The following is a 26,060-nucleotide window of genomic DNA, read 5'->3' on the forward strand; positions in this document are numbered from 1 at the left end:
CTCCATTCTTCCATCTGTGTCTTCTTGAGAGGTTCTTAGCATTTCTTTTATTATTTTTCTTATATCTTCATTTACATGTAATAGTATTTGTTTTAAGTTTTTCTTATAATTTCATGAAGATATGTCTTTATGTCAGACGCTGTTTCTTCAGAAACTGCAGGTGTGAAACCCCTGATCTCTTCTGTGTTTACCTCTCCTGGGCCAGTACTGCTTGGTTTGGAGGCTGGAGACTTCCTTTCCTTTCTTCCTCTTCACAGGTTTCCGGTTTCTTCCAGACAAGTGGATTGTGGGGGTCTCTAACACTTCCTGTCTTGGTTACCATTACTCTGAAGCATGCTGGCTAGACATTACTGCCCTCCCAGGTCTGCTAGGGACCACTGGAGTACAAGCAAAGGTGGGGCAGCCTGGACCCTCCCTTTTGAGCTGGTCAACCAGGGGAAGTGTTCACTACATTAGTGCGTGATATGCGAATGGGGCTGGTTAGGGATAGCTTCAGGGAAACCTTTTCCTTGGCTATTGGATCATGCACAGGGGTGGGACTCAGTTTAAGCAATTCTCACCAAGCTTCTCTGTGCCAGGAGTGACTGAATAAAGCTCCTGCCCAACTCCAAAATGTCACCCAGAAAATTGCCCACTCCCCCAGGAGGACTGCATTCCCTACACTCACCACAAGCCTGTGCAGATCTCCCGTCCCCTGCTCTCCCCAAAAACCACATTCTCCCGCTGAGACCCTTGGGCCTGTCAACCCCCAACTTCACCATGACCATGTATTTTCTGATTCCAATGGCATTCTGCATACAGTGGGACCAGCTCCAGTGAAAGTGTGTCTGGCTACAGCCTTCTGTCCACATACATTCTTTTCTTTTCTTTCTTTCTTTCTTTCTTTCTTTCTTTCTTTCCTTCCTTCCTTCCTTCCTTCTTTCTTTCTTTCTTTCTTTCTTTCTTTCTTTCTTTCTTTCTTTCTTTCTTTCTTTCTTTCTTTCATTTTTTTTTTCACTTTAGTTTCTTCCTGGCTTGAGAAGATCCATTTTCTTTCATCTGGTCTTGTCCAGGATGCTATATTCCAGCATCTGAGCTGTTTCCCTCAGACACTTTTTACTTTGCTGCTTATTGATCTGCCATCTTCCAGTAATCACAGTGTAGGCAAGGATTCTGGCAGAGTATGGTCCACCAGATAGTCTCTCAGCCAAATGCCAGTAGAGTCTTTTTCCCAAATAAACGTCTTTGTCCTTTACTGCCCACACTCTTATCAGCACTCTGCTCTTCTGAACTCAGTCAGAATCTCCTGTCAAGTGCAGTGTAGAGCATTTTGGGGCTTCTCTAGTCCATATCTCTTGACATTTCCAAGTGCCTCGTGCAAGTGAGTTTCACTGCTAACCCAGAGTCAGACACAGTCACAGCAAAGGTCGCATTCTTGGTACAAATTTTGTGTACTACTCAACTTCCCATTGCTGAGACACAGTACCTGATACTCATGAATTTAAGGAGGGGAGATATTAATTTGGCTTAGTTTGAGGTGATTTAGCCTGGAGTTGCTTGGCTCTGAGACGGAAGCATCATGGCAGGAGGGCATGCCAGAGCACAGCTGCTTATTTCATGGCAGCCAGGAGCCAGAGCAGAATAGGGCTTTTGAGAAAGGAGTGAAAACTAGAGATGAAATCGGGCTTACAGAAAAATGAGCTTCCAATTCAAACTGTCCTCCCCCCTGAGGCTATAATTTCTTGTTCTGTTACAAGATAATATTTGTTTTCATTTGCCTGTAAACAAGGTATATGACATCCTGGCATTTTGTCTTCCTTTAACAATTCAGATAAGGGTGACAACTGGGCTCCTGTAAACACTGTAAGATGAGTCTTGTGACATCCTGAAATTTGTCTGCTTGTGGCACAAGGCTAAATTAAGAAACTATCTTTGTCCTGCTTCATGTAAACTTGCTTAACTGCCTACAAGTCCTGGGCTGACAACAACCCCTACCCTCCCTCCAAATGCATAAAACTGGATCCTTTCCTTTGTCTGATGCTAAGCTATCTTGGCCAGAGTCCACACTGACCCAGCTGTGATCCTAATAAACCTTCCTGGCTCCAAATTGCTTTCTCTGATTTCTTGGATCTGCTACAGAGATAGGTCTGTAAGCCATTCCTCTATGACTTTGCCAGACAGGCCAAGAAGTGTGTCCTCCAAACCCCTATGTACATGCTAAAGCAAGTCAACTTGACATGATACCACAACCATTACAGATATATACAGCTGCAGCTTTTTTATTTAGCTGAATTATTTTAAAGAAAAAAATAACAATGCTACAAAATTTCAAAACAAGATTGTAGGAAAGTAACAATGGTTAGTGCATTGTGCATTGTTATTTTTGAGGTAACCAATGTGCTTTTTAAAGAAGTAGGAGAGAAACAGGAAAAAAGGTTTTAATGACCCCTGTCATTTTCTATGAAATGCATGATTATGGAAGATATTATAAGTGGAATTAATCAGTGAGACAAAAATGTATGATCTTACTTATATACTAAATCTTTAAAGAATTAAAAAATGCAGAGACAGAGAACTAAAGTATGGTTTAGTCAGAATTAAGGATGTAGGTGAGAAAAGAGAGAGATGTAAATTAGAGGATACAAAATAACATATATAGAATGAACAAATCTAGAGATCTAATGTATAAAGTGATCAAGCTGTACCATTTATACAAAATGAAATTTTAGCTTCTGTGACTATGAAAATAAAACTGTGGGCTGAAGGTTTAGCTCAGTGGCATAAGTGCCCGTCTGGCAAGCACAAGGTTGTGATTCCGATCCCTGGTACAACCCCCCCCCCCACAAAATAATTGTGTAAGTATGTGAGATGATGTACTGCCTAATTTGTTTCATTATACTATCACTAAACATTTTACTATCTCTATTTATTTTACACTATAATATATGGATAAAACATACACAATAAGTTTTAACTTTAAAAATAAACTTCTCAGTTATCACACCAACCTACTGTCATATAACTGTGAAGCATTTAACATGATTTCTTTTTATTTTTATTAGTACATGATAGTCATACATATGTTGAGTTTCACTGCAGTATTATCTCACATTAATATAGTTATCAAGGGTGGATGCAGATCAAAGGGCTTCCAATAGAATAATCATTTCTAGAGACCTGCAGAAGGAATAGTACACATGGCCCACTCACTAAAGAGATTATAGTAAAGCAAACTACATGTTATGCTAAGATGACCCACATTTTGGCAAACTGTTAAGCTTTCTGCAATGGCAATAAACTGTATGAGACAGGAGTTCCTTGAGAAGAGTTACAGCAGCACTTATCAAACTAATACAGGCAATGCAGTACAGAAGTACAGAACATGGGACAAGTGCAGGGGCCACCAGAAAGCTGTGGTGACTTCAGAAAGGTGTATCCCATGCCAGAAATGCTAGACCTCAAAAGAAATGTGGGTGCAAGACAATGGCATCTCATTGATCATCGGCAGTGTTTCCATAGAACTAAAACAGGGCTAATCACTGCAGCTTGTGACTTATTCATTCTGTCTATTGCACCACATCACAGCCCTCCAACACTTTCTTGTGTTCAGAGACAGCTTCTCAGAGGCATGCAGTTCCACTGGTTCCAGTCACAGGGCATAGTGACATAATTCAGCTTGTGACTTTTTTGTGTACAGCTTTGTTGGCTTTGGCAGTATGGCAATACAAGGGGAAGCCAACATTTTCTAGAGTCTGAACCTGAATATGTGAGATATAAGATACAAGGCCCAAGCCCTGGTACTCAGGCACAGTGGCTCCCATTCACAGCTCTCTGGTGTAGTCCATCAGGGCCCAGGTCACAGGCGTCTTCTCAGCCTCCAGCAGAAAAGCTGGGGAAGGTCCGAATACAGTGCTCAATGAATCTCTGGCTCCTCTCATTACCACCAAAGCCCCAGAATTTATTCACTAAGGCAGCGTGTGCTACATCCAGCGATGAGAGTTTAAACATCTCTTGATTGCTGCCGAGAGAAAGGAAAAAGAACAGCACATAATATCAAATACATTGTTTCTTCCAGAAAGCAAATTGAGAAGAAGTAAGAAAACAGGTAATGAGAGAAACTCAGCAGTCATAATCTCACTAACTGTGTGATTTTGGGCAGGTAGCTTATATCTCTACCTCCATTTCTTGTGGTCTAAAATAAGGATACTAATTGAATTTCTGTGAAGGGACAGAAAAAATAAGATCTGTTGCATACAGGCATACCAAGCACCCAGACACACACACAAGAAAAACTCCATTAAACTTAAGTATTATTATCACAGTAGCTTTGTAGTATAATTTCAAGTCAGAATATGAGATGCCCTCTACCTTGACTTTGTTGCTTAGGATTGATCCATCTTATCTTTGACAAAAGTTCCAAACACATTCACTGAAAAAAAAGCCTCTTTAATAAATGGTGCCAGAAAAACTGGCTTCCCTCATGCCAAACACGAAAACTAGACCATATTTCTCTCCATTCACTAATGGAGAGAAATCAAAATGTATCAAAGATGTAAAGAAGCAAATAAAAACACTAAGCTATTGGAAGGGACATTAGGTAGGTCTCTTAAAGAAAGAGGTGCAGACAAATATTTCATAAACAAAAGCCTGACCACGTGGAAAATAATATAAAGTACTGACAACAGAGATCTTATCCTGTCCTAAAGCTTTTGCACAGCAGAAGAAATCACCAAGAGAATGAAAAAGACAACCCACAGAGAGGGAAAGTACCCTAGCTAGTTGTCCCTCAGACAAGGGACTGATATCTAAAACACATAGAGAATTCAAAAATACTGTATCTTCAAATTTAAAGACGCAATCCAACAGAAGAGCATGGAGCAATCCAGTGGGACCGCTGAGGTCCACTGGAAGTTACAGCTACTGAGAAAGACAGTCACTTGAGGACTCGCAGCCTAGGGCAGGACAGGAAGAAAGAGATTAACTGGCTTCTTCTTTTCTCCTATCATCTAGATTTCCTGTAGTGTCTCTCATTAGCTGAAGCCCAGAAGACATTGCTAAAAACACTGGGAAGCATAGTGGAGTAATTGCAAAATGCTGGATTTATAGGTATGTGCCACCACGACCCACTTTTTTAACCCATGCCCAAGCAGCAGGTCATGGCAAAGTAAATTTGTTCATGCCATGGCAACTGGGAAGCAAAGAGAGAAAGAGAGGAAAAGGAGGGGCTGGTGTTCCCATATCCCCACCCCCAGGAATCTAACCTTCTCCCACTACAACCCATCACCTAAAATCCTTCCTTTCCCCAAAGGAAGCCTTCAGCAAAACAGCCTTTGAAAGATGCTTCAGATTCAAACCCAAACATCATGTCTTCCTTGTATCCAGTAAGACCTTTGTCTTAGCCACAGAGGCAGAATAAGAATCTGTGAACCTTTCTGGACAAAAGTAAACAATCCACGCTCTCCAAACCAGATTCTTGATGACCTACAGAGATTTTTTTAAAGCCTCTTTTATTGGTCTATACAGTCTTCCCTTTCATTCATTTGGAAGATATTGGATATCATGAAAATTTTTGTAGTTGGAAGCATCTCTGAAAAATTTTAATATATCATCTTTATTACTCTGTCACCGTTAGGATCAAGAATCCACATGCCACAAATAAACTAGATATACTGGCTTAATATATATTAGGTCTAACAGATCAAGAAGACTCAGGTCAAGTGACTTTTACTGAATAAATGATGAATAGCACTGAGAGCAGCAAAGCCACATCCTGCCACTTATACCATCTAAGCCCTGCTTCCTCTAGTGCAAATCTCTTATTGAAATGTAAAAGTGCTTTCTAAATCTCAGTATTATATGCATATAAGGTATGAAAATCATTAAATTCCTTGTTTCCCTGATTTTTAAAATTATGGTAAATGGGGGCTGGGGATTTATCTCAGCGGCATAAGTGCCTGTCTTGCAAGCAGACAGTCGTGAGTTTGATCCCCGGGACTGATAAAAAGGAAAAAGACAAAAAAAAAAAAAATTATGGTAAATGGACCAGCTTCTTAAGTATTGCTGGTGTATGGAACTGTGCCAATTTTCCCCACTAAAGAAATTCATTTCTGTCATCCACAGCACAGTTACTACTGTTATTACTGACTAAATACAATATATTCATTCCCTGTTAATGCTAGGCAGTTTAAAATTTCTTGCTCTTTTTTTGTTTGTTTCCTTGTAACCTGTAAAGCAGTTAATATTTTTTAACCCAATTTTATGGAATTCTAAAGGACAAATTAACCTAATTTTTCAACCTTCCAAAAAAAAAAAAAAAAAGCTATGGATTTTTTTAATCCAATGGAATATTACTCTTCCACAAACAAGGATAAATCTGAGACATTTCTAAGTAAATGGATGCAACATGAGACCATACTGAAGTGAACTGAATCAGTCACACATGTGTAAATATCCCATCTTTTCTCCAGCATAGGACAATGAAATAATAATTAATGACCAAAGTATAGAATAGGCACTGTGAAATAGGAAGAAATGTTTCAAAGGAAAAGGTAACCTGGCAGAGAAGGGGATGGAAAAGAAAAGAAAAAATGAGAAAAAAAGGATAAAATAAAGCTTCATAAAGAAGGAGTGGAAGAGGGACCGAACGGAGGGAAAAAGAAAGAGGAATCAAGACACAAACACACAGGTAGAAAATCTTTAGCTTGATGTGATCATTCTGTATAGCTAAGTTAGAGCAATCAATTTAATTTTATAGAAGAATCACAGCAAAGTGTTTCATCAGATTACATGCTGAAATTTGCTAAACTTCAGATTTTTTTCAGTTTGGCTGTGAAGCTGCTTAGAAGCTAAGGCAGAAGACATCAGCCTCATTGTACAGATGAGAACAGTATCTCAACAGAACATGAGTCAGAACCACAAGGCAAAGCCAGTGAGCAGCAGAGCCAGCATTTGGAATCATGAAGATTAGCATCCACGGGTCCTCAGCCATTGTGCTGCATACAGGGCAAGTCTGAAGTCGAAAGTCAAGGCTTTGGAGCCCAGGCAGCTACTGTAACAGAACACGGAGGAGTAAAGGCTCCCACCATGGTGTCATGGGCTTTTGGGGCTCCACGGGAACCCACTGCGTGGCATTAGATCCACATTCAAACCACAGTTATGCCATTCACCAGCTATGGGGAACCAGTCCCTTCATCTTCAGAACCTGCCCTGGCAGGAGATGGAATGTCTTCTACCTGGATGGTCTCCTGTACAGAACCAGAAGTGCTAATGGGGCTCTAAGTGACTCTGCACCTCCAGTCTGTGCAGTGACACATTTCCCTAAGGGAATGAAGGTCTTCCTGTCACTCTGATGCACAGGCATTCAGCAGCCCGGCAAACACACACATCATTTTTCAGACCTATTCCTTCTTACACTAGAAAAAAACAAGAGAAGACACATAACTTATTTTCTTTGTTGGAGAACTTTTTCACTGTGCCTATGCCTAGGGAACCTTTAGGATGAGTGGGAGGCTCATAAAATGGGAGAAATGCATGAAGATAACAGGAAAGGGCTGTGTAGGCAGGCAAACAGCAAGCCCACCTCCCACATCCCTGTGTGAGTGAGTATGTGGGACTGAGTGGCAGAGGCAAGTCCAGAGATGCTGCTGGGAAGCTGCAGGTCATGCTGCACCTGGAGAAGGAATTCGGTTTCATTCAAAGTGCTGAGAGGCCTTGATGGCTCCCAACAGGTGAAGCACAGAACCCAAATGGTGCTCTGGAAGGACCACCCTAGAAATCACTTGTAGGTCAGCAGGAATGACTGTGGCCAGTGAGGCTGGTAAACCACTTTCATTAAGGATGTCAGCATACTGGGAAGAGCTACTACAGTCAAACTCACATGATGCTGGGAGTCTCAGATTTTAAATGCTGTGTACCCAACAGGGAAGGCACCAGTTTCTTTACTGTCATTGGTATCATATAAAGGAAGCACTGTGTTTTCTTGACCTTGAAAAATTTAGCAGCTGTAACACTTTGTATCACTCTGTCCAGGCTTGACTGTCCACCTAGAGGGGCAGAAGCAAGGTTAATCAAATGAAGCAGGATTTAGTACCAGACAATCTGGCTCCTATCATTGCCACTTACTATGAGTGTGATCAGGTCACTCTCTGAGCATGCTTTCTCTTATCTAAAATAAACAGTCCTAAAAAACCTTTCAGTTACTGTGCAAAGGAAGAGTGATGCTGAAATTATAGCAACCAATCTTAGCTTTGTACATATCTGTTAAGGCACTGGTCAAATACTACTTCATTTTATCTTCCTACAGACACTATGTTGTAGGGTTTATGTTTTTACTATCCTCATTTTTACAAATGAAGACACAGAAGAATAGTTAAGTTCCTTGGTTACCAGTGCTTAGAAAGCCGCTGAACCAGGAAGCAGCTTTCAGTGTTACTAGGGAGAGCAGGATCATAACCCCCGTGGCTTGACTTGGTGGCCCTAAGGAGCCCTGTGGGGCAATGAATTGCTGTTACTACTCCAAGAATGGGAGGCCTGAGGGAGAGCTCTGTTCTCACATCCAGGGACCTGGGGGCCCTTGTGTACACCATGAATCCACAGCTAAGGAGAAAGTCCCTTATCCAGAGTTCCTGGCATCTGAACTCTACCTGCAGCATTTACATCCCACATCTTGCAGTGTGGGTGGCCAAACAGAAGGACAAAGCACTAGGAGGAAGTGAAAGTTTGAGGGAAGGTGCTCAGGATGGGAGGTGACCCTACCCTAATAGTAAACACCTCTCTCCCCACTTTCTTTACTTTGGATTTGCAAATGTTGTTTCCAGTTGATGACATCTGGTTTTTCAAGGAATTCTTGCTGATTCTTGGGGTCCTTAGAAAAGATTTGGTAGGTGTTGGTGTAGTGATCAAGATCATCCGTCATCTCCTGTGTGGTTTGGCAACATGGTATTAATCAAACCAGTTATACCAAGACATTTCAATATTTGTTACCTAGCTTTTATGATCGTAGTATTTTCCAAAGTGAAATATGACTGTTTCACATATTTTTATTTGTACTAAATCATTTGTGTCAAAAAACCAATGGCAATTACTCTATTTGCTTTATGTTTTAAAAAATCTCATTTGGCCAGTTATTTATGTTTTGCTTTACAATTTAATGTGAAAAAAAGGTGCACTGGTTTAAGTTGAATTCCTCCATGATTTTCTATTCTTCAGGAGAAACAATAAAAATATTGTCCAGGGAAATCTTTAATTGCAAGACTAAACACTATTTTGTTTCAAGGAGTTTCACAACATATTATTTTGGGCATGACAGTATTGAAATTGATGCAGAATACTTGGTAGTATTAGAATTTGTATTCTGCATCAGAAACATATAAAAATAATGATACACAATGTCTTAAAATCCACAAATGTCAATTGTTTGAAAATCTAGTTTGAATCCTTAGCAAAATCAAAACACAATACTTATTAAAGATACATTCTCAGAGCTCAGAAATAAGGAGCAAGATTATTTGAACAAGGACCAGAGCACAGATATGAAGACAGGGTAGAACAGCTAGAAAAGCTTTTACAGAAATATAGCTCATTAGTACTACCATTGACAAGCAATGTTTTCAACATAACATTTAAAATATGATTTTCTCTCCACCCCGGAGGTCATGCTGCAGCTTCCCTGCCAGGAGGAGGGAGCTGGGTTGAGCCAGAAAAACCTGCTCCAGCCTTGCCTGAGACCTTCTTTTGTCCTGGAGAGCACCAGCACTACTGCCACCTCCTGGAGGAGAGAGCAGCCCTGCGGAGGTCCTAGGCCATAGGGATGCCTTCTATCAGCCCAGAGAGCTTTGCCATCCAAGGAATTGGATGGTTACACAACGTCCAATCCCCGGGAGAGTATGAGATCTTTGCTGTAGGTGGTTGGGAGCCCGCTGGGCTTGTGGCCACACTAGATTGGGCTTAGCAAGATTTGGCCCTGCCTGGACCATGCCTGGTGTTCTTCATTCCATCAAGGGAGCTTTGTTGCCAGAGTGGGGAGTTGTGCAGCTTGAGGAGGCTTTAGGCTTACCTGAGAGGAGCCTGGCAACCTTCTTTTAACCCGGGGATCTCGCTACTCAAGGAGGGAGCTATGCTACCAGAGAAATCCCAGGAGTCCAGGACATAGGAAACAATTTCCATCAGGGAAGCTTTGGAACAACACTTGAAACAGGGAAATATAGGAAAATGACAAAACAAAAGACCACAATGAAATCTCAAACATCTGGTCCATCACGAGAAACCTTAGGAGCTATGTACTTAGAAGGAAATATACGCCATACACCTGAAATACTAGACATAATAGCAACTGAAATAAAGAAGTAACTCTGGGAAGCTTTAAAGGAATTCAAACTATAATAATCTCCCAGGTAAAAGAAGAAGTGATAAAAGAAATGAAAGTGATGTGAACATATCTAAAGAAGACACAGTTAAAAATTGGAGGAACTAAACAAAAAGATAGAATCCCTGGATGAACAAAATAATAAACAAACAGAATACATAAAGCAGATGCGAAGAGATATACAGGAAATCAAAAATTCCAATGAAAGCTGTAAAAACTATCTCAGTGAAAGAGAAGATAGATTTTCAGACCTCAAAGACAAGACTGCAGCTAGTGAACAGGAAAGGAAAGATCTTTTAAAAATAATAAGAAATCAGAAAATAACAATTCAACAGCTGTAAGATGATGCATAGAAAAACAACATAAGATTGATATGGATAAATGAAAAAGAAGGGGACAATGTAAAGGGTTTTTTTTTTTGGTCTTTTTTCATTTTTTTATCGGTACCAGGGATCGAACTCATGGCCGCCTGCTTGCAAGGCAGGTGCTTATGCCGCTGAGCTAAATCCCCAGCCCCCCGCACAATGTAAAGGATGTCACGAGGCTATGTAGAGAAGTAAGAGCTGAAAATTTCCCAAAAATGAGATTGGAAACTCCTATCAGGATCAGTGAAGCATACAGAACTCCAAATAGCCATAATCAAAATAAAACTCCACCCAGACACATAAAAATCACCATCCCAGAAATCCAACAAAAGAATTGAATATTAAAAGCTGTCAGAGAGAAAAGACCAATCACCTATAAAGAAAAACCTATCAGAGTCACAGCAGGCTTCTCAGCTCAAACAATAAAGTCAAGAGGTGCATAGAGTGAAGTATTTCATATCCTAAAGGAAACTGATTTCCAACCTAGACTGAGGTACCCTGAAAAACTGTCCTTCAAAATCGATGGAGAAATAAGATACTTCCATGACAAAGAACAGCTGAGGAACTTCATGATCACCAAGCCAACCCTGCAAAGAATATTGAAAGACAGTTTAGACACACTTAGGAAAAAACCACTAGTCAAAGCTGACAATTAAATAGAACAGAAAAATGAAGATGCAACAGCAGAAAGATAACATGTCAATGACAAACCAACATATAACTGCTTTAACCTTGTAAATGGACTCAATGCACCCATTTAAAGAAACAGACTGGCAGAATGGATCAAGAAACAAAATCCAACCATATGCTGTCTATAAGAAACACATCTAACCCAAAAGGATACTCACAGACTGAAAATCAAAGGATGGAAAACAATATTTCATGCAACAGAACCCCCCCCCCAAAGTGGAGGTATCTATTCTGTTTGCAGACAATCCGAATTTCAAACCAGTAATGATCACAAGAGATAAAGAAGGTCACTACATACTGGTTAGGGAAAATGTCAGGAGGAAAAGATAACAATCTTAAATATACATGCACCAAATTCCAGAGCACCCAGTTATATAAAACAAGTATTAACAGAAATGATAAACCAAATTAGCAGTAACACAATTATAATAGAAGACCTTCACACACCATTTACACCAAGGGAGAGATCTCCCAGACAGAAAATCAGCAAAGAAATAACAGAACTGAATCACACCTGTGAACAAATGGACTTGACAGACATATACAGAGTGTTCCATCCAACAGCATTAGAATAAGAGCTCTTCTTACCAGTGCATGGGTCATTCTCTAAAACAGACCATATATTAGCTCACAGAACATATTTAAATAAATACAAATGAGTTGAAATTATCCCTTGCATTTATCAGCCATGAAATTAAAAATTAATGATAAAAGATATTTCAAAAATCCCACAAACTCATGGAAACTGAATGCCACACTGTGGAATAATCAGTGGGACACAGGGGAGATTAAAGAAGAAATTAAACAATACCTAAAAGCAAATGAAAATACAAATACAACTTAGCAGAATCTTTGGGATACAATGAAAGCTGTCTTCACAGGAAAATTTATTGTACTGAGTTGTCATATCAGGAAAACAGAAGACATACAAATAAACAACCTGATATTACACCTCAAACACCTAGACAAAGAAGAGCAAGTCAAGCCCAAGGCCAAAAGAAGAGAGGAAATTATAAAAATCAGAGCAGAAATTAATGCAATAGAGACTAAGAAAACAATCCAAAGAATCAATGAATCAAAGAGTTGGTTCTTTGAAAGAGTAAATACAGTTGTTAAGCCCCTAGCCAACCTTATTTTAAAAAGGGAAGAAAAAGCTCAAATTCACACAATAAGAAATGAAAAAGGTGAAATCACTACAGACTCTGTAGAAATACAGAAGATCATCAACACATATTTTGAAAAGCTCTACTCTCATAGGTTTGACAACACAGAAGGAACAGAGATTCCTAGAAACATGTGAAGTAACAAAGCTATGCCAAGAAGATGTAAAACTGCTGAACAACCCAATCTCTATTAATGAAATTGAAAATGTAATTAAGTCCTTACCTACCAAGAAGAGCCCAGACCCAGATGGTCACTGCAGAACTCTATAAGTACAAAGAAGACTTTGTACTGCAACACTCCTCAAACTCTTCAGTGAAATTGAAAGGGAAGCAATCCTTCCTAAGTCATTCCTGTTAGCAAATATTACTCTAGTACCAAAATCTGAAAAAGACCCAACTAATAAAGAGAACTACAGACAAATCTCCCTAATGAACACATATGCAAAAATCCTCAATAAAATATTGGCAAATAGGATGCAGAAAATCAAGAAGATTATACACCATGACCAACTGGGACTCATCCCAGGCATGCAAGAATGGTTCAACATACATTAATCAATAAATGTAACCCAACATATCAATAAAACCAAAAGTAAGAATCACATGACTATTTTCATAGATGCAGAAAAGCTTTTGATAAGGTCAAACATTCATTTATGATAAGAACTTTACAGAAAATTGGAATAGATGCTCTTAACCTCAATATAATAAAGGCCCCCAAGACAAACCAACAACAAGTACCATACTAAATGGCCGAAAATTGAAGGCCTTTACTTTAAAATCAAGCACAACACAAGGATGTCCCTTATCACTGCTCCTATTTAATATACTAGTGGAAATACTGGCCAGAGCAATTAGACAAGAGAGAGAAATAAAGGTGGTAAAGATAGGAAAAGAAGAAGTTAAATTATCATTATTTGTAGATGACACGATACTCTACATAGAAGACCCCCTGAACTCCATTGAAAGACTTAGATATAATAAATGAATTCAACAATATACCTGGGTACAAAATCAATACTCAAAAATCAGTAACATTTCTATACACTAACAACAAGGTCACAGTGAGAGAAATAAGAAAAACCACACCCTTCACACTAGCAACCAAAAAAATGAACTATTTAGGAATTACTCTGATGAAAGAAGTAAATGACCTTTACAAGGAAAATTATGATACACTGAAAAAGAAATTGAAGAGCATCTCACATAGTGGAAAGACACCCTTGCTCATGGATAGGAAGAATAAATACTGTGAAAATGGCCATTCTCCCAAAACTGCTATACAGATTCAATGCAATCTCAATAAAAATAACATCATCATACATCACATATCTAGAGAAATCACTCCTAAAATTCATCTGGAGCAAGAAGAAACATAAAATAGCAAAGAAGGTTCTAAGCAGCAAAGGCAAGGCAGGAGGCATCACAATCCCTGACTTGAAGTTATACTACAAAGCAACTGTAGTAAAATCAACATGGTACTGGAATCAAAACAGAGCTGAAGATCAGTGGAATAGATTAGAAGATACAACTACAACTGCATACAATTCAGCCACTTTATCTTTGATAAAAGATTTAAAAACATTGAGTGGAAGAAAGATAGTCTCTTCAATAAACGGTGCTGGAAAAACTGGCTCTCTCTATGCCGAAAACTAAAACTAGAACCATGCCTATTACTGTGTACTAAACTAAGTCTAAATGGATCAAAGATCTAAATATTAAAACAGAAACACTAAATCTGTTGGAAGACAAAGTAGGTTGAAATCTTGAAGCCATAGGGGCAAGTAGAGAATTCATGAACAAGAACCAAACTGCATGAAAAATGCTTCCCAGAATAAATAACTGGAATCATGTCCTTTTAAAGAGTTTTGCATGTTGAAAGAAATCTCCTGCATAGTGAAAAGAGAACCCACAAATTGGGGAAAATTGGTCTGGGGACCATTAGTGAATGTTCCCTCAGACAAAGGACTTCTGTCCAGAACATATAGACAATTAAAAAATCAGATCCCCAAAATTCAAGACCCATTGCAAAAATGGGCATCTGAGATAAATATGCAGTTCTCAGATGAAGAAATACAAATGGCAAATAAATACATGGAAAAATGTTCAGCAACATTGGTCATTAGAGAAATGCAAATTAAAACCACACGGAGATTTCATTTCACTCCAGAAAGAATGCCAAGGACCAAGAAAACTACCAACAACAAATGCTGAAGAGGCTGTGGCAAAAAGCAAATCCTCTGCACTGTTGGTGGGAGTGTAGACTGGTGCAACCATTGTGGAAGTCAGTCTGGAGATATCTCAAAAAGCCTGGATTGGAAGTAGGATTTGTTCCAGTTATTCCACGTCCAAGCATATTCTGAGAAGAACTGAAAGCATTATACCACAGTGATATATGTGAACCCATGTTTGTAGCAGCACAATTTGTAATAGCCACACCTTGGAAACAACCTAAGTGTCCATCAACTGAGGAATGGATAAAAAATTTGTGGTATTTGTATATAATGGAGTACTACTCAGCTATAAAAAATGATCACATTGAGATATTTATAAATAAATGGGCGCAGCTTGAGACCATACTCATAAGTGAAATAAATCAAACCCACATGTATAAATGCCAAATAGTTTCCCTAGTATAAGTAATGGTAAGAATACGTAAAATTATGTGATGATTGTGTTTCCCCATTGTGTCGCGTTAAGCCTTATAATGTTTTCATTCATTAATTGGAATGATTTTATTCTGGGCTATTTGATTTTATTATCTGTGATGGTATTGGCAGCTGTTGTGAAGAAAACAAGACATTATAATAGCTAGTGCTGATTTAATATCATCTTGTTTTGAAGTCCCATCAAGCTTTTGTTCTTCTGTCTCCATGGATCTTAACATGTATATTATTAGATTTTATTATTTGTGATAGTACGAACAAAACTTTTATAAACAAGCATACAATATAGAAACCATTGTTCATTTTCTTTCAGCTGGCTCTAAATACCCTGTAATACTGTCATTCTCTTGAATGGTTTTACACTGTCTTGACAGGTTTGATGCTGCAGTGTATGAAGTTATACTCACATATTCCAAGGAAACAGACGACATGGTAACTACTGTTATGTCAGGATATCTTGTGGTGAAACACTATGTTGCTTAAATTTTTATGTTGTGACCTGAGCTGTTGTGCTGTTATTTCCTCTCTTATCTCAATCTCCTTTTTTATTATTTATTCATTTGTATTTTTTATTTCTTTAATTAAGGGAAAATGTAGTTAAAAATAGCAGGATATATTATAGTAACCACTTTGACTTCTTTCTCACTTGATTTGAAGCCCTGTATTGCTCTCACCATCTTGTTTTGACTGATTTTACTCTATTCTGTTTTACTTGATAGTATCAAGTTTGAGGGTATAGGCAACTACTTTGAAGACAGTAAGATTCACTATGATGCCCACTCAGGTTTGACTATCATCTTCTTTTGAAGTCCAGTAATGTCTCCAATGTTTCAGTTTTATTGGTTTTGTTCTGTACTGTTTTGTTCAATTTTATTATAACTGATGATATAGGCAATTCTTTTTAAGATAGCAAGAGGCATTATGATAACCTTTGTTGATCACCTTGTATTCTATTTTTACATCATGTACTATGTCCATCCTTTTGATTTGAATGACTCTTTTTTTATGTCATATTTGGTTTTATTCTTTTCAAAAACAGTAATAAAAACTGTGGGAGTAATAAAACCCAAAATGTGTAATTGTTATTGTAAAAAGGAGAGAAAAAGGAAGTGCCCTAAATGATATTACTGCCTGTATATTTAAGTGTACAAGATAGATAACCATGTTACTGAGTTTTTGTTGGATCATTGAACAAGACTGTTTGTAATCTCACTGTTTGTCCTCTTTGTATGCTTTAATTTTGCAACTTGAACAACTATTTCTAAGATGACAATATGTAATCTATTAAGTAGTGATTTTTTACTTTTGAAATTCTATATTACTTGTACACTTTTTCTGTTTCTCTTAAAATTAAAAAAAATAGAATATCATTTTCATTTTTTGATTTTTAACAATTAATGTAAATTTCTGTATTTGTTCCTCTGTGTTGTTTTATAGCTTTTAATAAATAATGATAGGTATACAGTGTATGACACGATGTCATGAGGGACATACGGGTCATAACAGAGTTACTGAACCGGTTGCTAGAAAATAATGACTGCTACTTTGCAGAAAATTAAAAGATCCATCACTTTGTATTATTACCCTACTTGCTTTTGTATGAAAAACAGCTGGGTCTCAAAATTTAGTATCAAATTCAGGAAAATGTTGCTACCTATATTCTTCATATTATACAATAGTTATTTAGACTGTTTCAAACTTCATAAGTGCTACTTTAATTCCTTTAACCTGCCTCTTCCCATTCTCCCCCTAAATAGCCACTCTTTTTCCCTCTACTTTTGTCCTCTATCTATATATTTCAATTTTTAATAACTTATGTAAGTGAGATGGGGCAAAATTTAACTTTCAACTTTCTGTGTTTCACTTATTTCTCTTAGCATAATTATATACCTTACAACTTGTGTGCAACAATTGCCTATATGTTTCAACTAAGTTGATTTTCGATTACTGGGCTACTTGAATACTTCAAATATTTCAACTCTTGAGTTCTATGATGACTCATTAGTTCGATTTTTATTTTTCATTAGTGTATTTTTGAAGTACATGATGATCACATTCTATGACCATCTCACTGAAGCTAAGTAGAATTTGGCTTGGTTATTATTTAGTACTTGGATTTGCTGCATACACTACGCATCTACTAAAAGCAACAATTATACTTTTACCCACAACAGAAAAAATTTCAACAACAATAATATGCAGCTAACTATCTAAGGGTTAACAAAGGTTAATGGCTATACTGGCAAGATAGATGTGTCGTAAAATGGAGAATGCAAGATGAGAGTTTGAAAATTTAAGAAATAAAGATGAGAAGGAGAAGAAAAAGGTGAGGAAAAGGATCCTACTAGGAATTTAAAAGATAATAAGAGAATTAGCTCAAAGTGTTGGAAAAGAACTAATAACTAAAACAAGATAAAAGAAAAAAAGTATGAACCTGAGGAAATAAAGACCACAATGTTAGAGGAAAATGTTAGAAAGAAAAAGAAGCAAAGAAAAAAAGAGAAAGAAAAACTCCACAACCTGCCCCCAAAAAATCAGTAAAGAAGGGACAGCAAAAATAATTAGTCCAAAAATGGGAAAAAGGGGTTTTGAGTGAATGGTTTCACTTCATGACCCACAATTTTGGAATCCAGCAGGTCACAGTTTTCTTCACCTACCTTTACACTCTGTGGGTTTTTAAGATGCCCCTCCTCCAGATGCCTCTCTGTTCATTGACCCCAGGGTGAGTCAACTGTCCATGCCAAGGCATACACTTTCTTATCTTGGTAGATGGAAAGGCAATCAGACCTCTGATCTATGCCAGATAGTATCCAACAGAGAGAGGTTAAAGAAACCCCCTAGAGGTCATACCAGTGCTTTCAGAGCCAGCCATTTCTGAATATAATATAAGCTAGCTTCTCAGCATGAAGAGGAGGGTCCATGTCCTGTTCAGCCTGAGGTTAAACTTTTCAGGGATAGATGTCTAGCCCATTCTCTATGGACAGCTATCTTCTGTGGCTGTTGCACTCAGGCACTGTGGGAGGGGGTGGCCCCGGGGACCCTGAAGTGAAGGTGTTTTATCTTTTTTCTGAATCTTGCTCTCCATTTCTCAAACCCTTCCCTAAGCGGGACTTGATCAAACACTCACTGGCAGCAGAAGCCTCTCCAGCAGTGGCCTGCTATGCTGCTTTCAAAGTTCCCTGCACTGTGGGCTCCTTTCTCCTCTGGCCAGTGTCACTGCCATATGTGTGGCGTTTCTCCCTGCAGGTGCAGGTCTTTCTACCTTACTTTTTGTCTGTGAAAAAGAGTTCTTCCTGAAACCAAGGCAAGCTTCAAGATTGCTTCATTCTCTTCTCTGTCTCTTGTGAGTCATTTTGCCAACTTCTCTGTACCTCCTTCTTTTCCCCCCACATCCTTCTTAATTCCCAGTAATCCAGTTCTTTATTTCTCTTGATTGAATTGTTGTTTTCTGGGCTCATGATTCTGAGTCTCAGAGAGGCTGTGTTTCACTGTTCATTGTTACTCTGCTCTTTTGATTCCTCACCTATGTGGATTTTTACCTTATGTTTTTCAACGTGCTTAAAACATATTTTGTATTTAGAGTCTGCTAGTCACTTTAATAAAAGTATGTAACTGAAAATATATTCGAAGTAGTGATACCTTCTTTTGCTTGAATATCTCCCTAAAGCTTCTTAATTATCTCTCTATATTTTAGGCATTCTTCTTCCCTGCTTGTAATGTGTCCCTTGCTCTTGTCAATCTGTCAAAACCCACTTAACTGCAAAATTTAGTTCAAGTGAAATATCCCCCTGGAAGGCACTTTAAACCTCTCCCTTGCTTGCTGAAATCTCTATTTTTAATCATCTCTTGAGCAGTCGCATTTCTATATCTTACAGTATTTAAATAACAAAAAGTCCTATAATGAGAAGTTTGACTGACAGTGTAGGCAACAGCAGCTTGACTGATCCGGAAGAGAGGTGGCACAAAGAAATACAGTGCACACCATAGCAACTTGACTGATCCCCACCCCGCTGTGCTCCAGGCACCACCTCCAGGCCTCTGGGAAGACCTGTTGCTGTCGACCTGGGAGTGAATGGGCACCCACTGGCTTTGCCTACCCCTGCCCCTGCTGCCACTAATGACCTGGAGGGGAGGCGGCACAAAGTCTGCCACTGCTGCCAGTGCTGCTGTGCTCCAGCCACTGCCACCTGGAGGGGAGGTGTCACAATGTAATACAGTGCAGGCCACAGCCCTAGACTGATTCAGAGAGGACGGGCTAGAATATACTGTCCCTGTCTGAAAGTTAGTAGCACTTGGCAGAGTGATGGGTCATCAAGCTAGCAGGCTTCAGAAGAATTGTAAGAAACAAAAAAAGAAACTGAGGCCTCCTGGAAGAAGCAAAAAAGATGGGAAGAGGAAGCAACAACAAAAAGTCCCCAGGTCCCAACACTGAGAACATTGAACCAGGACAGGTAAATACAAAGGAGAATGAGAACAGCAAACATGCAATGTCAGACACAGCACCAGTGGACATAAAGTGATATATTCGGGACCTCATAGATGAGTTCAAAAGTGAAACATTTAGTCAAATAAAGCAAGATATAAGAAGATTAATAAAAGAGATTCTAATCACCCCTCAAGCAGACACAAACGGAAGAAGGGAGGAACTCAAAATCAAAAGGAGAGAACCATTTGATGAAGAATATAAAAAATTTCAGAATACATGAGGGATATCCAAAGAGATCATGAAGAAATTAAAAACTCTATGGAAAGATGGCCAATCAACTTGAAAGAAACTAAGGATAGATTATCCAAACTGGAGGACAGTTTTGCAATGTGGGAGTATGAAAGGGAAAACATTTTAAAAATAACAAGGAAACAAGCGGTAACAGTACAAAGGCTAGAAGATGACAAAAGGATCTATAACTTGAGAATAAAGAATATGAAGGAAGAAGCTGTGGTACAAACAAAGTAACTACACAGGTTATTCACAGAAATAATTAAGGAAAACTTCACATACATAGGAAAAGGAAATGATATGCTGATATATGAGGCATACAGAACTCCAGCCACCTACAGCCAAAACAGAGATATATCCAGGCATATGATATTTGTGATCCCAGAGATTCAATATAAGAACAGAATATTAAAAGCTGTTAGAGACAAAAAACTGATAATCTGTAAAGGAAGGCCCACCAGAATAATGGCAGACTTCTCAACACAAACCGTCAAGTCAAGAAGAGCCTGGAGTGAAATATTCCAAGCCCTGAAAGAAAATAACCTCCATCCCACATTGATATACCCTGCCAAACTGTCTCTAGAAATTAATGGATTAATAAGATGCTTCCAAGACAAAGATGAACTTGGGAAATTTGCAACCACCAATCCAACACTACAGAGAATACTGCAGGGCATTCTAGAGAGAAAAGTACTAGGATTCCAAGAAGAGTGGCAGAGAAGCCTCAAGGAATGGAGCAGAAAATGGAATGAAAAAAAAAAAACGAGCAGACATCTGATGGCAAAAAATAGCATAACAGAAATGAGGCAGAGAAGATTTTATTCAAAACTGAAATGATTGATAGTATGAACTCTGAGAGTATAGGCAACTACACTGAAGATGACGAGACTGTCCAATACACATTCTCGTTTGATAACTGCTGGTTTTTGAAGTCCTATACTATATGCAAAGTTGTATTTTTATTAATACTGTTATGTACTGATATATTAAATTATCCTATGTCTGATGATATAGCCAATTATATTGGACATAGCAAGAGACAACACAGGAACCATGGTAGAACTCTTTGTATAGTGTTCTTGTATGTTCAGTTCATTTCATGTGTTTATAGGAATATGTTTTCTTTTGCCTTGCTTTGTTTTGTTTCTCCCTCTAATAATATAGAAAGGATAGAAATACATGTTAAGATTCATGTGTGTGCAAGTCTATAAACAGTTTATGAGAACTGATTTTATGACACATGATGAAATGAACAGATATTTTGAAGAAAGAGAGCCACTAAAATACCCAGTGCTGATCCTGGAGTGTCATAATGTGAAAGCCAGCAATAGTATTATTCGTTGTTCAGAGTGATATTAGCCTGCTTGTGTTTATTCAATCTCAACATAATTGAAGACATGGATAGCTGCATGTATATTTAAGAGTATAGAATTGATAAACATATTTCTAAGTTTTTGTTGGACAGTTTTGACAGAACTGGGTGCAATCTCAGCCTTTGAATCCCTACTTTATATGCTACACTTTAGTATCTTGAATAACTATTTGTAAGAAGACAATCTGTAATCATCAACTAGTGATTTCTTACTGTTTTTTTATTTGAAATTATGTGTTGTTTCTACCTGTTTTCTGTTTTGTTTAGTCTTTCTTTAAATTAAAGAGAAAAGACACTACAGTACCCAGTGCTGATCACAGAGTGTCATGATGTGAAATCCAGCAATACTATTATTCTTTGTTCAGAATGATTTTAACCTGCTTTAATTTGTTTAATCTAAACATAAAAGAAGATATGGATAACTGCATGTATGTTTAAATCTATATGATTGACAACCATGTTACTAAGGTTTGCTTGAGAGTTGAACAGATCTGTTTGCAGTCTCACTGAATATCCACTTTACATGTTGCACTCTTGTACCTTGAATAACTATTTGTAAAATGACAATATGTAAACATCAACAAGTGATTTCTTACTATTTTTTTCTCTGAACGTATCTATTATTTCTACTTATTTTTTTTAGTCTTTTTACAAATCAAATAAAAAAGAAAAAAAATTCCTCTAACAAAAGCACAAGTATTCCTGAATGCTCCTGTACATCGTCACTTGATCCTGAAGATCACCACTGTCCCATGACTCCTCTGGTCTGTGAGTTTCTGGAAGAGAGGGCTAACCAGTTATCACCCTGCTTCATTTGTGTTTCCCTGAGATTTACCCACCTGCCACCTTCATTTTATGTAGCAAATATAGACACTATCATATCCATACCATAGTTGGTAACTTACCTGCTCCTGAGGACGGATAACTACTGTATTAAAGTCAGGCCACTTGTCCACCAGAGCCTTTACCTTGAAGGGGTTCCCATGGTTCATATGGAAGATGGTCCCATATAGCTCTCCCATTTCAACACAGAGCAAGAAGAAGCATAGAGCTCAAGGTCAATATTGTGCTTGTGTGACAAAGTGACTCACCCTTCTGAAAGTAGGCTGTGCAGTGATTAGAGTGTTTATTCCAATCCTTAGGTTACATTTTATTATCCCCCAATAAGCAGAGTTTTGATGAAATCATAAATGCAATAAATTATCAATCAGTCATTCTTGCACCACTTATTCTTTTTCATTTTTTCATGCATACACACAGTTATACAAAATGATCTCACCTATATTAGTTTAACATCTATTATTCCCCCATATGCTATACTTGACCATATTTCCAGGTCATTAAACACTTATGTATGCAACCATACTTCATAGCTATATAATACTTATTATATATTTCACTTTTACTTACTATATATTTCTTTTTTTATTTCAAAGAGGATAAAATGAAACAAAGCAAATCCAAACGGAACAGAACAAAGTAGATCAGAGTGAAACAATGCAAATAATACAGGATTTCAGAAAAAGACAGCAGGAAATCAACAGTGGCTATCATGTCACTTGTGTTCTTCTAAATAGTTGCCCATACCTTTACTCACAATATGTTCATACACATCAAAACAGTATAAAAGCAATCAAAACACAAGAAAGAAAGCCTCAAGGGCTTTCATGACCAGACACTAGGAAATCAGTAATGCCTACCATAATGTCTCTCATTTTCTTCAAAATAGCTGCCATAACTTCATACATATTGGAATCAAATAATTGAAAACAGACTAAAAGCAATCAAAACCAAAAATAAAAGCATTGTTAACTTTCAAATAAAAATGATAAGAGGTCATAAATGTCTACCATTGTGTCTAGTTTTCTTCAGTGTAGTTGTTTCACCATCACACATATTCAAATCAATTCTTGTAAACTCTTTAGGTGAATTTCTAGGCATACATAAGCTCATACATGTATATCTATCATTTCTGTATTAGACAAAAAAAAACCCAAATAAATAAGTATATCCAAGAGCCTAAAACAATAACATTGTAGGCTTTCAAAACAAGGTGGTAGGAACACAATTTTTGTTCTTTTTCATAAGTCTTTGAATTATTAGACATACGCATGCAAAATTGATCTAATCCTATGGATATTACCTGTTATTTTCCAAGAACTAGCAGAATTAATAGCACAGTCATCTTAGTAATCTTTATATATATTCATGTTGGATTTCTGGGATGGTGATTATTATATATCTGGGTGTAGTTTTATTTTCGTTATGACTATTTGGAGTTCTATATGCTTCATTGATCCTGATGTCGGTTTCTGATCTCATGCTTGGGAAATTTTCAGCTATTTCTTCTCTAAAATATCCTCTTGACATCCTTTATGTTGTCTCCTTCTTTTTCATTAATCCCTATCATTCTTATGTTATTTTTCTTTGCATTGTCTAACAGTTGTTGAATTGTTGTTTCCTGATTTCTTGTTAATATTTTTTTTCAATTTTATTTAAGAGGAAAAAGAGAAAAACACAAAACAAAACAAAGCGATGTAAGGGTACATGTAATATAGAACTACAAAAAAAAAAAAAACCATAACAGTAAGAAATCACATGTTAATAGATTACATATTATCATCTTGAAAATAGTTGCTCAAATCACCATATCAAAGAATACAAAGTGGACATTCAAACAGAGAGACTGCAAACAGCTGTGTTCAGTGATCCAAAAACATTAATATAGTCAGCTATTTAACTTGTTATTTTTAAAAGATCTTTCCTTTCCTGTTCACTAGCTGCAATCCTGTCTTCAAGGTCTGAAATTCTATCTTCACTTTAATTGAGGTGGTTTTTACAACTTTCAGTGGAGTTTTTTATTTCCTGTATATCTCTGTGCATCTGCATTATGTATTGTTTGTTTCTTATATTGCTCATCTAGGGATTCTATCTTTTTGTTTAGTTCCTCCAATTTTTAAACTGTGTTTTCTTTAGATATATTCAGAATCTCTTTCATTTCTTTTATCATTTCTTCTTTTACCTGGGAGATTATTTTGAGTTTGAATTTCTTTAATGCTTCCTGGAGTTGCTTGTTAATTTCAGTAGCTATTGTGTCCGATATTTGAGGTGAATGGCATATATTTTCTTCTATATACATTGCTCCTAGGGTTTCTTGAGATGGGCTGGAGGTTTGAGGTTGTAATTTGGTCTTTTGTTTTGTCATTTTCCTATATTTCTGTGTTTCAAGTGTTATTTGAAAGCTTCCTCAGGGTCTGTTGGAAATCCACTTCTATGTTTGCAGCTGCTGAGACTCTGGCACCCCGTTACCCCAAGCCACTGGTCCTGCAGAACCAGTGGCCCTCTTCTGCCTGTTTAGAACTCCATAGTTCCATATAAGCTGGGGCTTCAGGGATACTGTGCGCCTACCTGCTTCATGGAAGCTCCACAGTTCTCCAAGCGCAGCCAGGATGGGGAGGCAGATGCAGAGGCCTCAAACGCAGTTCTCCACTTCACTGCACCCGGAAGCCTGGAGGGTCCCAAACAGTCTGGGCTTGGGTCAGAGTGTGCTGAGCACTCACCACAGGCCGCGGGGCCTCTGGAACCTGCGATCCTCCCCTGCTTGCTGAGATATCCACCGATTATAATCATTTTAAAATGTTAAAAATATGTACTTTATCCAGCGAAATAAATGTCTTAAGTAGTTGAACAGCATATGTATTCTGATGTTATAAAGGAGGTATTTTGGAAAACTCAGTTTAAATTATTTCCTTACTTTTTTTAGGACTTCTAAATACATGCATATTTTTGTCTATTCCATAAAATACAGTAAGAAGTATTATACTGGCTACTTTCTACATTCTATTCTTTTTTCATTTCAGCTCTATGAGATTATGTTTCCTGTATTTTCAGGCGCAGTGGCTGGTTGTGGACATGCCTCTGAATACAAGAGTATTGGTCTCATTCTAAAGACATTTCTTGCTCATTCAAATCTAAAACTATTCATTTGAGACTGGAAAAAATGCAAATTGATTTGTTCTTTCCATCAAGAAGGAACAGATAAATGGATGTTTAAGAAAAGCAATTAAACATGAATATGATAGTTTTAGTCAAAGTTTCAACTCTGGAAAACTTCCAGATTTATATAATACAGTTTTCTTATAAGTAGCAGGAAATGGTGTGAAACATTATACCCCAAAGCTCAGACAAGATTCGAGTCAGCACATTGGCTATGGTCTTGGTTAGGTTATAGAACTGAGGGCTATGATACACATTTCTTACATCAAGGCAACACAATTTAAATGAGATAGTACATGCAGAGCACCTACCACAGAGGTTGCTGAATGCTTTCTTCCCCACTTCTTTTATAGGCAGCTAAATGTCCTTATTTTTCTCTTGTGCATGTTCCACTCTTACCTTTATGGATTCAGGCAGGTGCTTCACTAAGGATTTCTCTAGCATCTGTAGCATCTGTGGACTTTGCAAATGGAACATCTCAGTGGGTAACTTAATCTAAAGAGACAAATGAAAAACATAAATGAACTGGAAGAGTGGGACATGATGCAGATGCAATAAACAGTTCTGGTTAACAGTCTGGCCTCTAGTTCTGCTGTTTTGTGGATGGCCCACTCACTGAAATTCTTATTGTAAGAAAGACTAGGGAGGGGCAGTGCCGGGGTCTCTCTGTCTCTACAAAATTATACCCAACCTCTTTATTCACTTTCTTTTTTTTTATTTAAGAGGAAAAAGAGAACAACACAAAACAA

The 26,060-nt window shown here is 37.7% G+C and overlaps 1 pseudogene; it reads right to left on the reverse strand.

The window, feature by feature from the left end:
* Window positions 1-1,183: 1,183 nt before the first annotated feature.
* LOC100723793 (glycine N-phenylacetyltransferase-like) lies at window positions 1,184-25,795 on the reverse strand (annotated as a pseudogene).
* Window positions 25,796-26,060: the final 265 nt, after the last annotated feature.

Source organism: Cavia porcellus, unplaced genomic scaffold (assembly GCF_034190915.1).
Source record: "Cavia porcellus strain 051 isolate PalLab524CR breed Dunkin Hartley unplaced genomic scaffold, mCavPor4.1 scaffold_17, whole genome shotgun sequence".
In the NCBI taxonomy this organism is placed as follows: domain Eukaryota; kingdom Metazoa; phylum Chordata; class Mammalia; order Rodentia; family Caviidae; genus Cavia; species Cavia porcellus.